Source organism: Hippopotamus amphibius, chromosome 1 (genome assembly GCF_030028045.1).
Source record: "Hippopotamus amphibius kiboko isolate mHipAmp2 chromosome 1, mHipAmp2.hap2, whole genome shotgun sequence".
NCBI lineage: Eukaryota > Metazoa > Chordata > Mammalia > Artiodactyla > Hippopotamidae > Hippopotamus > Hippopotamus amphibius.
The window spans coordinates 162890174-162901080 of NC_080186.1; positions in this window are offsets into that span (position 1 = coordinate 162890174).

Consider the following 10907-nt stretch of genomic DNA (forward strand, 5'->3'; position numbering starts at 1 on the left):
ATGGTCCTTTTTTCCCCACAGCCTAGGTAGGGCTGATAAAAGCCTTATCTGAGTCACATTCCATTACAGGATTAAATCAGACTTGCTCCGGGGCCTTCTGTCTGCTACTCCAGGCTTGATGCCGGCAGCTCCTTGTTACTGCCTTTGGCCCAATCTGAGGTCATCACACTTCTTTGGGCCCAAGGGATCATCAGAGGAGAGGCTGAGGGGAAGCTCTGGCAGCCATCTGGGATCAATTTCAAGTAGCAAGGACTGACTAAGCACGGAAGCCAACAGCCAGGCACACACTAGGCACCTTGGTTTGCAGACTGGGAGGAAGAATGCTCACCCAGTTAGCTCCAATCTGAGGCAAGAAATGACAGGTTCCATGAGGGCAGTTGACAGGGATGCAGGAGAGTAGCAAACGAGAGTTAATGGGGCGAAGGTGTCATCATGTAATTGCAGAGTTAATGGGGCAAAGGAGTAATTGTGTAACTGCAGACGAGTTGCTAAATTTCTCTGAGACTTAGTTTCTTCAACTCTGAGCTTGGAACATTAGCGGTTACTACAAAAAGCTAATTTAGATGAAAATGTATGAGTTAAAACAACTAGGTTTTAGAGAGAAACCTGTGTTTGAATTCTGACTTGGCAACCCCCTGGCTTTGTGCCATAGCTGTTAACTTGTCAGAGCTTGTTTCCTCATGGGTAAAAAGGAGGAAATAACACTTCCCTCCCAGGGTTGTACAGGTTAGAGAAATTTAGTCAAAGCAGTTAGCACTTACTAGGGCAAGTGCGCTAGGTCAAGTGCGTAGCCCTGTTCCCTGTCCCCCTAGTGCTGCTCAGTGAATGGGCACTTGTGAGTCTTCTTCAGATGGTGTAGGTGGGAGTGAGTTTAGCCTTCTTGTCTGCCTTCTCAAATTAGAGAGGCAGTAGAGAAGATGCATTTCTCTTGACCATGTCACAAGTGTGTGGGGGGGTAGGGAGAAGGTCTTAGAGGATGGGATGCATGTCTCTGTGTGTGCCCTGGCAGAAAGAGCCTGGACTGAGCTAGATGCCACCTCAGTGTGAGGTCAACACCGTGGAGATGTGTTTACTGGGCTTGAGTCAGCTTGGGACTAGCCTCAGCTTGGAGGGCAAAGCAGGAAGGAAGGGAGAAAGGGGGACTTCATTACCCTCCAACAACTAGGTGGGCCTTGGGACAGGCAGGTGCAAGGCATGAGCTGTCTGCGAGGCTATCCAAAGACAGGGGAAGCCTAAATGCTCAGCACCAGGCTGCCCCAGCAGGGCTCATTCCTGAGTCTGTGGTGCCAGCTCAGGACTCCCAGCTGTACTTCAGTCTCTCTCTGCCCAGATCTTTCAGCCCCCTGGCTCTCTTCTTCTCCCTTACTTCTTGTTTTTATTTGCCACCAGTCTGTAATTTTATTGTGATTGATCCTTTCCTGACCTGGACCCAGGGGGTAATCTGGCAAATGTGAAGGGACACCCATGCCTGTTGGAAGCACAACGATCTTTGTGTAACAGCTGTCTACATAGCGTGATCTCATCTTATCCTCAGAACAACCTTATGAGCCAGCTTCTCTTAATACCCTCCCTATTCCAGTTGAGGAAACTCTCATTCTATGAGGTAAAACAACTTGCTCATGGTTACTTGGCTAGGAAGTAACCGAAGCAGGACTTGTCCAAAGAGTGACTTTTCCATTCCAACTCCAGATAAAGAATATTCTCAGGTCTTAGCTGTGCTTTCTATGCTCGTGGACCCTGGGGAAGAGTGAGAGCTGAGCTGTTTTCTCAGGGAGGGCCCTCAAGCTCAGTGGAGTGGCTACTGTGTCTCCAAAAACCGTGGGCTAGTATAGGGTCCTTTGATGTCTTCCTCAGGGGGCAGGAGCCAGGCACTGAGCTGGCAGGAGAGGGTATGCTGAAAGTGGAGATTGTTCCATCCAAATTTTAAAGGGGAGCCCAGAGTTTCCTGGAGAACATAAGCAAAATAAAACAAAAATGGGGGAGGCAGTAGGTTACTTTGAAGTGTTGCCAGTAGCTACCCCCTGCTGTGGCAGTGATGAGGCACATGTGCCTTGGAGTCTTGGAGGCAGATCTGGGTTTGAGTGCTACATTGGCAGCTGCTTCTGTGGCTGACCTTTCTCAAGGCATTTAAATTCTTGAAGCTTCAGTTTCTTCATCTGTAAAATGGAAATGCTAGTGGTATTTTGTTGTGAGGATCAAATGATATCATGTTCCATAAAGTTTTTGGCCTAATACACGAAACTCAATCAATTAAAAAAAAGTATTATTGGTAATAAAACTGAATTAAGAGTAAACACCCGTTGGAATGTTCTTTATCTTGATCTGGGTGGTGATTTTATGAGTGTGTGCATATGTAAAATAAAACCTTGAATTGTACACTTAAGATCAAATTTTTCACGTGTGAAAATGGGTACTTTTCACATTTTATTGTATGTATCTTATACCTTAACAAAAAAGCAAGAACAAGAAAAACGAAAGGAAGCTCTTGCAAGCCAGGGTTGGTAAAGTGAAAGGGTTCAAATTAAAAACAAATTGCAGACTAAAATGTAGGAAAAATTTATTATCGAAGTATGTCAGGAAGGTAATTAATAAAAACATGCTTTCCCTCGGATTTTGTAATGCTTATGGAATTTGTCAGGTTTTTCTTTTTTCCTTTGGCCATGCCACATGGCATGTAGGATCTTATTTCCCTGACCAGGGATTGAAGCCGCATCCCCTGCAGTGGACGCTTGGAGTCTAAACCACTGGATTGCCAAGGAAGTCCCTGTCAGTTTTTAAAAAATGTGTAATCTTGTATGATTTCTTTTATTATCCTAAGTAAATATACACTTTTGTAGTGAAAAAAAAATGTGAATGACACCCTCTTTGGTAGTGCTTTGCAGTGGGACCCTCTTGGGACAGGAGAGAAGGCAGGATTGCCAGGTTGGATAAGGACAGAGCCACACCCAGCCTGCCCTCCTCCCTCAGCTTGTTGAAACCAATGAACAGCCTGGGTGTGGAGTCCTGTGTTTGTCCTGGGGGAAAGCCTACCTGATGGGAAGCCTGCTGTGATCAGGCTCAGCTCTTTGCCCTGCAGAAGGAGCTCCCACTGTACCATCTTCCCCATTGCTAAGAGAATGAGCAACACAGTGATGTCAGCCCACTCAATTTTCCCTCTCCTAACAGTTCTCAGCATTGACCTTGGAGGTGAGGTATCCTTAGGCTGACCTAATTGAGTAATAGGGATGAAGAACTCTGAGAAGGGAGGGGTACCCAGGCTCTGAACCCCCGATGAGCAGAGCTGGTAGCAAGGCCTCCCATTACATCCTGGAGCTATTACCTTGGGGAAATGGAATTGGACAAGCCTGCCTTCCCATTATGCAAAGAAAGGGCTTTTCAAGTAAATTTCCATTTAAGTATGAGCTTAGATCACTGAAGATGGGGCCATAATAGCTTAGATGGTCATCACAGCTATTAAAAATACATTTTTTACCATGTGCTCAGGCTGCCTTGTCATCTTCATATCATTCATCCCCAGAAGACTGTGACTCAACCTTTCCTAAGCTTCTGTGAGGCAGGTTAATGTCCATCTGTATTTTCAACTTTTTAATTCTTTGACATGTGTAATGGATGAAATTTACAGCCCATAGATATATTCAGAATGTGATAAAAAGTTGGTCTGGGGTGGAGATGGAGATGGGTGGTGGGTAGTAAGTAAAGCATTCCACTCACTGGTCATTGCCTGCAATGCTGGGTTTGCCTCTCTCTTTAGACCAACTTGTGCTGTCTTTCCCTGCATAGATGTTGTCTTTCCCTGCGTAGGACCTCAGACATACATAGTTCATTTTTAGCTCAAGGCCTTCAAACGATAGTCTCTGCTGCCTGGATACTCTTCCTCCATGCTCTACCAGGCTGACTCCCACTATTCTCCAGGTCTCAGCTTGAACCTATGTCTTCAAGGAAGCCTCCCCTGACTCACTCCCCACCCTGAGACCAGGTTAGGACCTTCAATTGGTTTTCTATCTTTGGATAACAAACTGCCCTTAATCGTTTGCTCACGATCCTGCAGTTTGTCTGGGCTCAGTCTTGCCTTGGTGATCTCTGCAGCTGCAGGCAGCTGTTGGGTTGACTGGCTGCTAGCTGTTCCTGGGCAGCCTTGCTCATATGTAAGGAGCCTTAGCCAAAATGGTAGAAACAGCTGAGATGGGACAGCTGGAATGCCTGGGACAGCTAGGAGGCTAACCCAGGGCTTCCTTACATGGTGGCTTCAGGGCAGCAAGAGGGTGGGAATAGAAGCTGTAAAGTCCCTTGATTCCTTCTCCCAACTTCCAAGGATTGGAAACTGGGCTTTCAGGGTAGATGGCCCTCAGAGTACATCCCTTGAAGATCCCCAGGAGTCTGTTCTATGTAGACCATCGCCCCAGCACTACTAGTGGCTGCAAAACAGTGGTTCTCAACTGGGAGTGATTCTGCCCCACAGGGGACATTTGGCAATGTCTGAGACATTTTTGGTTGTCACAGGTATTTCTGGGTGGGGAGGGGTATGCTACTGGCATCTAGAGTCTAGCAGCTAGGGATGCTAAACATCTTAAAATGCACAGGACAGCGCTCTCCCAGCTCCAACAAAAAATTAAACAGCCCCAAATATCAGTAGGGCTGAAATCCTGATGGGAACTGACTGTTCTTTCTGTCCTCACTGGGTTTAGATGCAATAGATTCTTCCTGTTAGTAGTCAGCCCTCACCCTTCTGGAGCTCTGGTGTCTGGTGATGGCCACAGTCCTCCCATTCCTGGACCAACACAGCTTTTGAGCAACAGCTTTTCTGCTTAGGCAGTTTGAAGAGAGGGGAGGGAGGAAATGGCTCCATCTGTTGGCCAGAGCTGGGACCACAACAAGAGAAAGCAATGGAGTTTTTTCTGGGAAAGGCCTCAGGTGTGTCAATCTTCACTGTATTACAAACCCCTAGGGCAGCTGGAGAATGTTAGTTGGAACAGCGTGTAACTAGATAAAGTTGTTACTGAAGCTGTCCTGTGATGAGCTTGGGGTTAGGGCTTAGAGTTGTATTCAGCAACTTGTTATTCTTTCTTCTTTTTTAAAAATTATTTTAAAAATTATCCCAGAGGTCCAGACCCAGGAATGTAGGTGATCCTAGCGCTTCATTTTCTTAAAGGGGGTTAGTGTCCTGGGCTTAACAGCACATCAGCCAGGAAGGTGCTTGTAGCCACCTAGTGGGTGCTTGATAAACACTTGCTGAACAGTATCCAGAGTTTAGGAGAAACTGCACAAGCACACAGCTGCTTTTAATACCCCTGTTGGGAAGAAAATATACACTGTCAGAGAAAGAGGAAGAAAAGGAGAGAGGCAGGGAAAGGTTTTAACTGATTACTGGGTACTTTATGTGTCATTTCTTCTGATCCTCACAACAGCCCTGTGTGATCAATTACTGACCATCAGTATCATTACCCCCATTTTATACATGGAGAGGTTTAGTGACTTGCATTAAGCGACTGCTGGTATATAATGGAACCACAATTTGAACCCACGTCTCTATGACTCCAAAGGTCTATTTCCATTAAACCACAGAGTTCTTCCATCAGAGAAGAAATGATTTTAAAATAATAAAAATATAAACAACTATTTATTGACTTCCAACCATACGCCAAGGTCTGTGCTAAGGTTTCACGTAGATTATCTCATTTAACCCTCACACAAACGTTATCTCATTAAATCTTACCATGAGCCTGTAGGGTAGGTATTGTTCCTATTATTCCCATTTTTAAAATAAATTTATTTATTTATTTATTGGCTGCATTCGGTGTTCGTTGCTGTGCGTGGGCTTTCTCTAGTTGCGGTGAGCGGGGGCTACTCTTTGCTGCGATGCGCGGGCTTATTGCAGTGGCTTCTCGTTGCAGAGCATGGCTTGCGGGCTTCAGTAGTTGCGGCATGTGGGCTCAATAGTTGTGGCTCGTGGGCTGTAGAGCGCAGGCTCAGTAGTTGTGGCACATGGGCCTAGTTGCTCCGTGGCATGTGGAATCCTCCCGGACCAGGGCTTGAACCCATGTCCTCTGCATTGGCAGGTGGATTCTTAACCACCGTGCCACCAGGGAAGTCCCTATTCCCATCTTATAGATAAGGATACTGAAGTCCATAAGGATTAAGTATCTTGCTCTAGATTTCATAGCTGTGAAATAGCAGAGTGCAGAAAGGAAAAAAAGAGGGAATTCTTTAAAAGGAGCAGAATGGAAGAAAGAATGTACAGGAGGAAAGGAAAAGAGAAACAGCAAAGGGAAAGGAGGGGAGGAGGAAGAAAGTGTCACTGGAGGGGCTACTAAACAACTGGTAATCTCTTGACCACAGAAGAGGTGAGGAAGGGCATATCATCCTTGGGAAAGCATCGCAGGAAGGCACACGCATTGTGCTGCCTCCCACCTTCAGAAGTCGACCTGTGGCAAACGTGGCTACTTGGCCAAGCAGAAGAGAAGGTGTAATGGAGTGCCAAGGCTAAAAGTCGAAATACCACCTTGACTAGTGAATGAGGCACCTAAAAATTGTATGCTGTGAATTAAGGCATGGATTCTGTGAAGGAACAACACCTAAACACAAGAGGGCAGCTGTTGCAGCATACAGTTCATATTATGGGTTTCAACGATTAGTCATGCATTAAATGTTCTGGTTTAAAACAATTTTTTAAATAAATAAATAAAAATAAAGAACTGGTAATGTTCTTTTTTGAAAAAATTTTTTTGGAGTATAGTTGATTTACAATGTTGTATTAGTTTTATATGTACAGCAAAGTGAATCAGTTATATATATACATATACCCACTCTTTTTTTTTAGGATTCTTTTCCCATATAGGCCATTACAGTGTATTGAGTAGAGTTGCCTGTGCTATACAGCATGTTCTTATTAGTAGTTATCTATTTTATATATAGCAGTGTGTATATGTCAATCCCAATCTCCCAATTTATCCCTCCCCCCTTATCCCCCGGTGACTATAGTTTGTTTTCTACGTTTGTGACTCTACTTCTGTTTTGTAAATAAATTCATTTTTGTGTCCTTTTTTTGGATTCCACACATAAGCGGTATCATATGACATTTATCTTTCTGTGTCTGACATACTTTACTCACTCTGATAATCTCTAGGTCCATCCATGTTGCTGCAAATGGCATTATTTCGTTCTTTTTTATGGCGGAGTGGTATTCCCCTGTTTATATGTACCACATTTTCTTTATCCATTCCTCTGTTGTTGGACATTTATGTTGCTTAGGAACTGGTAATGTTCCATTCTTAATCTGAGTAGTGGGTCTTTTAATATTATTCTTTGAACTGTTCTTATATGCTCTATGTTATGTATAAGCATACTTATATACTGTATCTGATAGAAATGTATCATACCTGTAAGATAGGGATAATGATAGCTGCAAATTAGCGATGTGATTTGTAAAGATCCCAGCAGAGAGTAAGTGTTCATGCATAGCTTACACGTATCCAGTGCTCATTGTGTTAAGGATTGCTCTAAATATATTATGTGGATTATCTCATTCAGTTCTTACCCCAACTGAATAGCAGGAATTATTATGATCCTCATTTTATCAATGAACGACCTAAAGGACATAGAATAAATGATATTCCCAAGATTCTGGGAATACTGGTAATGGTAGAATTAGGGTTTGAACCTAGGTAATATAGCTTAGGGCCCACATTCTACAGCTCTCCACTCAACTGCCTCCCAGTAAAGAACTTATTATTACCACCATTCTACCTCTGGAGAGAGGAAAAAGTTAAAAGGAGGACTAATGTCAGCTTGGAAATAAACCACCTTTGAACTGGGCTGAGATTGGTGGTGTTGGAAGGGAAAGGAAGTAGAGATCAGGAGTTCACAAAGGTGTTGAGGGGAGTACACATCATTAAAGGTGGTGATTATGGCCTTCAGTTTTTAAACATTTAACAAATAAGATAATTATTTAAATATTTTCTCCTGACAAAAGGAAACAGTTTGAGTCTTGAGTGAATGAAAGAATGAATGTGAAGTGGTTCCTGGTGATCAGAGAAACATGAAACAGTTTACAGTTGACCCTTGGAAAACATGGGGGTTAGTAGTACCACCCAAACTTTTGACTCTCTCAAAACTTTACTAATAGCCTACTCTTAACTGGAAGTTTTACCTGTAACATAAGCAGTAGATTAACACATATTTGTGTTATAGGTATTATACAATGTATTCTTACAATAAAGTAAGCTAGAGAAAAGAAAATGTTTGTTATTAAGAAAGGAAGAGAAAATACATTTTATAGTACATATATGTATTTACTGAAAAAATCTGCATATAAGTGGATCTGCACAGTTCTAACCCATGTTGTTCAAGGGTCAGCTGTATTACTCAGCTGAACACTGGAAGCCTCCGTGGTGGTTTTGACTATTGTAGTGTTTTATTTTAAGTCATATATACATTAAAAATTTACCCACAATGGCTAATCGTTAAAGTCTCCAAGTATAAGGAATCCTGATGTTGAATTACTAGTTAATGAGGAGTTTACAAATGATACTTCTGCAAATTTGCCTTACGGTACTCGTCACATGTATCTGTGAATTGCATTCATCTAATAAAAAAATCTTGTCTAGCATATCAAGAAATCTCGGGCTTAATAAAACAATGTTGCAAAGAGAAAATATAGTCAGGGTCTGGAGGGCAGAGAGAATGGAACATGACTGCCAATGGGTATGGATTCTTTTTGGAGTGATGAAAATGTTTTGGAATTAGATAGTCGCGGTTGGCAACCACTTTTCTTTTTACTGTCTCCATAGTTTTGCCTTTTCCAGAATGTCACATAGCTGGAATCATACAATATGTAGCCTTTTCAGATTGGCTTCTTTCACTTAATAAAATGCATAGATATTTCCTCCATGTCTTTTCATGGCTTGATAGCTCATATCTTTTTAGTGCTGAATAATATTCCATTGTCTGGATATACCGGTTTAGTTACTCATTCACCATCTGAAGGACATCTTGATTGTTTCCAAGTTTTGGCAATTATGAGTAAAGTTGCTGTAAACATTTGCGCACAGGTTTTTGTGTGGATATAAGTTTTCAATTCCCTTGGCTAAATACCAAGGAGCAAGATTGCTGTATCACTTGGTAAGTGTATGTTTAGTTTTGTAAGAAATTGCCAAACTATCTTCCAACATAGTTGTACACTTTGCATTCTCACCAGCAATGAGCGAAAGTTCTTGTTGCTCACATCTTTGCCAGCATTTGGTATTACGCAGTCATCTGGATTTGGCAACTTTTTGGTTTTAAAAATCATATCAGGGGCTTCCTAGGTGGCGCAGTGGTTGAGAATCCGCCTGCCAATGCAGGGGACATGGGTTCGATCCCTGCTCCAGGAAGATCCCACATGCCACGGAGCAACTAAGCCCGTGCACCACAACTATTGAGCCTGCGCTTTAGAGCCCGTGAGCCACAACTATTGAGCCCATGTGCTGCAACTACTGAAGCCCACGCGCCTAGAGCCCGTGCTCCGCAACAAGAGAAGCCATGGCAATGGGAGCCCATGCACCGCAACGAAGAGTAGCCCCCACTCACCACAACTAAAAAGAAGCTGGTGCACAGCAAAAAAGACCCAACACAGCCAATAAAATAAGTAAATAAATTAATTAAAAAATCATAACAAAAATTGTGTGACAATTATATCCAATTTATCTTTACATTCATTGGGACAAAAGACTGGCTACACTCAAAATGTGTTGTTTGTAGATATGCACTTGCCAAAAGTATCTTGAAATCATCTCTATTTTGTTATTTAAAAACAAAACATAAAAATTATAAAATTATATGGGACTTCCCTGGTGGTCCATTGACTAAGAATTCTCTTTCCAATTCAGGGGAATCAGGTTAGATCCCTGGGGGGGGAACTAAGATCCCACCTGCCACAACTAGAGAGTCTGTGCGCCACCAACTACTGAGCCTGTGCGTTCTGGAGCCCCTGTGCCATAACTATAGAGAAGCTCATGCAGCAACAAAGAGCCCATGTGCTGCAACTAAAACACGACGTAGCCAAAAGCAAATTTTAAAAAAATTATAAAATTATAGACAATTATAAAAATAAACAATAATATTTTAAAGGGCAAACAGAATTCTAAGCAAGTCATAAAAGCATTATCTACCTGACTATCTATAATGCCATAAACAATTACATTTCATTGTACATGTCACTGTTTATTCAGTTTATATTCAGTATACATATATATATACAAATATATGTACATATATACACACGAGTAGATGCATGTTAAACTGTAATTTTTGTATTTGCTAACAAATCATTTTCTCCTTAAGTTATAAATTTAAAACAAATATAAACTATGCAACACTTATGAAACAAGAAAAAAGTAGAATTTTGCCTTCATATACTGTATAGTATGGTGCAATAAAGTTGACTTTAGAATACAATTTTTAATAATACATGTTAATCTAAACAACGTGCTTTACTTCTATATAAAACCCAAAGAATGGCTTCAAAACATTCCCGAGGGAATTGGTAAAACCACATATTACTAGGAAAGGGTTAAAAACAAAACAAGGTTGAAAATGTTCATGTAATGTTTAAGAACTCTGGGTTTTGGAGTCAGGGCTGGGTTATAATCTAAACGCTTTCCTTGGAAGAGTGATCGAAACTCTCTGAGCTTTCGCTTTTTTATCTGTAAAATTGGGATGATACAATATCATAGAGCTGTTTTAATGGTTAAACCAGATTATATAAAAGTACAGAACCTGTCACAAGGTAAACCCTCAATAAATGTTAGTTATCTTCCCCCCTCCCCCGGGGTAAGAAAAAGGGCGGATAAAGGGGGAGAATTCTCCACCTGTGGCCATACATCTTACTTCTTTAAGGAAAAATCTGGAGGATACCAGACATCCTTGCTCGA